Source organism: Mustela nivalis (assembly GCF_964662115.1).
Source record: "Mustela nivalis genome assembly, chromosome: 15".
Lineage (NCBI taxonomy): Eukaryota > Metazoa > Chordata > Mammalia > Carnivora > Mustelidae > Mustela > Mustela nivalis.
In genome coordinates this window covers 38,060,677-38,063,977 of record NC_139034.1, presented here as the reverse complement: position 1 = coordinate 38,063,977, position 3,301 = coordinate 38,060,677, and the positions used below count along the sequence as shown (strand labels likewise).

At 59.1% G+C, this 3,301-nt stretch overlaps 1 pseudogene across 1 annotated transcript; it reads right to left on the bottom strand.

Annotated features, from left to right (window-relative positions):
- Positions 1–348: 348 nt before the first annotated feature.
- On the bottom strand, positions 349–2,469 carry LOC309849078 (protocadherin-8 pseudogene; annotated as a pseudogene). The gene has a single exon. The product of its transcript is annotated as a protocadherin-8 pseudogene (transcript).
- Positions 2,470–3,301: the final 832 nt, after the last annotated feature.

Sequence of the window (3,301 nt, the reverse complement as noted above, 5' to 3'; positions counted from 1 at the left end):
AAGCTTCATCCTTCGAGTCCTAGCCTCGCTTTAGCTGGAACAAGTCACGGTGGCAATGGCCACCAGCATAAGGTCACAGCCACTGGCCAAAAAGCCCATCAACACGACGGGGAAGCCAGATAGCCGCCCTGTTTCCTGCACTATACGCCACCAGGAGGGTGCCTCTGTTCACTCCTTTGGCAGCGACAGAGGTGGCGGCGGCGGCGGCTGCGGCGGCGGCCGCACCGGCACCCCTTTTCCGCCAGGTGGCGCCTAGTCCGTCGGCGCTAGGAGCGAAGTGGTGGTGCAGAACAGGGCCGGTGGGCCTTAGTCCAGCACCACGAGGACCGCCGGCGAGCTGTGGGGACAACCGGCGCTGAAGAGACAGCTCACCCGTCGCCGGGGGCAGCTCTAGCACTCTGAGGTAGCAGTCGCTGCGGAGAGGTGTGCAGGTTAGCTCGGCGTTGGGACTTTCGTCTGCAGTCGGATCACCAGGTAGCCCAGGGGCGCGTCCTGGGGCAGAGGCGGCTGGGCTAAGCCATTGAGGAGTGGTAGTGTGACCAGTCCAGGTACGTGGTCGTTCTGGTCCTCCACAGGCAGCCACACCTCGGCCCGGCCCCGGGGCGGCGGAGAGCCGCCGTCGAGTGCTTCCAGCCCCAGCGACAGCTCAGCCAGTTCACCGCGGTCAAAGCACCAACATGCGCGCTGCTCCCCAGTAGTGGGGTCCACCGAGACATAGGGCGCAACCCACCTCTGCCTCCAGCAACTGGTAGGTGACCTGCCCGTTGCGGCCCAGGTCGGGGTCCCGGGCGGCCACCGTGGCCAGGTAAGCGCCAGGAGGGTTGTTCTCTCGCACCAACACCTCGGAGACAGGCCGTGTGAAGAGTGGTGCGTTGTCGTTCTCGTCACTCACGCAAACAGTGTAGGGCCGCACGGTGCGTAGCGGGGGCGCGCCGCGGTCCTCGACCACCAGCGTCAGGTTGTACTCGGCGATGCGCTCTCGGTCCAGCGAGGCCGCAGTCACCACCAGGTAGCTGCCCGCGTAGGCCGGCTGCCGCCGGAAGTGCTCGTGCCCGTAGAGGGCGCAGCGCACCTGCCCGTTGGCACCCGAGTCTCTGTCCGAGGTGCTGACCAGCGCCACCAGGCTCTCGCGCGCCGCCCCCTCTGGCACCAGGGAGACCGCGCCGGCCTCGGGCGTCCCGGGACGGGTTGGCGAGGTCGCGTCCGCACCCCCCGAGAGCGGCGGCGACGGCTGCGAAGGGAGAGGCGGCAGGTGCGCCCGGGGCGGCCAGCCGGGTGATGGTGATGTCCGGAGCGTTGTCATTGACGTCGCGGATGCGCACGATGACCTTGCAGGTGGAGGCCTGGGGCCCAGGACCGCGGTCCTGGGCCCGCACGTCCAGCTCATAGGTGTCCTGGCGCTCATAGTCCACCGGTTTTGCTAGGGTGAGGTGGCCCAAGCGCAGCTCCAGACGGAAGAGGCGGCGCGCCTTGGGTCGGGTGTGAGCACCGAAGGCTAACACCACGTCGTCGTTGGGGCCCTCATCGGGGTCCGCTGCGTCCAGGTGGGGGTCGGCTGCGTCCGTGAGAGACCTCGTCGGAGTCAGCTGCGTCCAGGTCGAGCAGTAGAGAGCCCATAGGAGTGTCCTCTGCCAGCTCTACTTCGGCCAAGGCGGCCTACAGGAAGGCCCGGCTGTGGTCGTTGGCGTCCAGCACTCGCACACTAAGTAAGGGCTGCGGGCGGCCGCCTGTCCTGGGCCACCAACTCCAGGCTGTAGGCAGCCTGGCCCTCGCGGTCCAGCTCCGGGAGCAGCACCAGGTCAACGCACTGGGCACCGTCCGCGAGCGTCTGCAGTTCCACGCGGAAAAGGTTGTGAGGCTCCGCCAGGCGCACACTCTGCAGCCGGTTGGCCCCCAAGTCCTCGTCCACAGGCACCTCCAAGGGAATGCGCATGCCCACGGCCGCGCCCTCGCACACCTCCATGGGGATCTGGGTCAGGGGTAAGCGTGGCGCATGATCATTGATGTTCCTCACTTCCACTTCCACGTGCACCAGCTGAAACTGCTCCTGTGAGAAGCTGATCAGGTCAAAGGCCAGCACGCACTGTGTTGCTTGGCCACATTGCGGCGCATGGTCCAGGCCCGCATCCCCCCTGAGGGTCAGCTCCCCATCCCCCTCGGACACTGCAAAGAGTGAGCTGTTGGACTTCATCAGGTGGAACTGGTGTGGTATCTTGATCTGGTAATTACACAGGACACCATCAGACAGAACACCAATATCAGAGCCATAGGCTTCCTCCTGATAGGTGTGGAAATTGATGGTTTTGGTGCAAGACCAGGGCACCAGCTGCAGCCACAGAACTTGCAAGAATTCCAGTCTGGCCCAGCATAATATGCCAGAGGGAAATCTGAGCCTCCAGCAAGACATCTTTGTTCCTCAGAGAGAAAAAAAGCCAATCAGAGGCTCTGCGCCACCCAAGACTTCAAGACTCCCATGCCCTCCTGAGTAGGCAGACAGGAGACACTTGCCCTCCTAAATACATCTGATCTCTAAACCCTCTGTGCTGTGTAAATCGCTTTTCTGAGCTCCAGGCCTAAGCTTGCTTCTTCTGAACCCTATCGGAGAAGTTACATAGAGAAGAATGTGCAAATAAGCATCCATCCGGGCCAATCCGCAGAGTCTCTGGGTCTTGGGTCATGTTGTTCTCCTAAAAGAGTTCACAGAAGAGCTCCCCATTTTGCCTGGGGAGCTGAACAGGGGCCAAAGGAGTTCAGGAAGTTATTAAGATCCCTATAGAAGTTTCCACTGTAAGAATGCATCGCGCTTGCTTTTCCACTGTGCTTGATTTACACTTTGATGGTAGGAGCAGGGAATCTGCAGCTTCTGTGTCCCTTCTTAAACACATTTACATATTCCTCAGACAGAGATACATTACTCTTCTCTACCATTTTTAAACCAACTTTTATATGCATATTTTGTTACCCACAGTTATCCATCTATGTTGGGATATCATTTCTGTTCCCCCAGGAAGATTCTGGGGGAACAGCTTCTCCAGAGTCAGTCAGTGTCTAATCAGGGAAGAACTGTTTTCCAAAGTAATCATTTCTAAATAGCTTTTCTGTAGCAAAGAAACCATTAATAATGAAATTTCAGCCCCTTCATCTCCTTTTATGTCAGTAATTACTTATATGTGAGGAACTGGAGTCAGGGAGGTTTGTCAACTACAAACCACTGTAAGAGAGAGTTAAGGGTAGGAAAAAGATTTAGCGAAACATGCTGCAGTCAGTCTTGTTAGAAAATTGCTATACACCATTTATTTTT